Consider the following 332-nt stretch of genomic DNA (forward strand, 5'->3'; position numbering starts at 1 on the left):
TGGAGTCGCAGCACCGGGACGCGGTCCGTGGGCAGGTGGGGGTGCGTCGGGGTTGGACGTGGGGCTTTAAGTGGGTTTTTCCAACCGGAACGATCCTGCGATTTCGGTGAGGTTTGGGGTCCTCGGTTTCCTCCCCGGAGGGGTCGCGCCCCACGCGCTGGCCGCAAAGAAGGAAATAGAATAAAATGAGCTACGCGGGGCCTTCACGAGCACATCGGACCGCGACCCCCCCGGGTCCGCCCCGCCCCACGAGGAGCGGCGTTCGCAGCGCGGCCCCTTTAAGAGGAAGAAGCGCGGCGCGGGGCGCGGCCCCTTTAAGAGGAAGTAGCGCC

General features: G+C 66.9%; 1 protein-coding gene across 1 annotated transcript in view; it reads left to right on the forward strand.

Annotated features, from left to right (window-relative positions):
• MOB3A (MOB kinase activator 3A) overlaps positions 1–332 on the forward strand; it is a 4180-nt gene that overhangs the window by 2554 nt on the left and 1294 nt on the right. The window lies entirely within an intron of this gene.

The sequence above is a fragment of the Meleagris gallopavo genome, chromosome 30, assembly GCF_000146605.3.
Source record: "Meleagris gallopavo isolate NT-WF06-2002-E0010 breed Aviagen turkey brand Nicholas breeding stock chromosome 30, Turkey_5.1, whole genome shotgun sequence".
Lineage (NCBI taxonomy): Eukaryota > Metazoa > Chordata > Aves > Galliformes > Phasianidae > Meleagris > Meleagris gallopavo.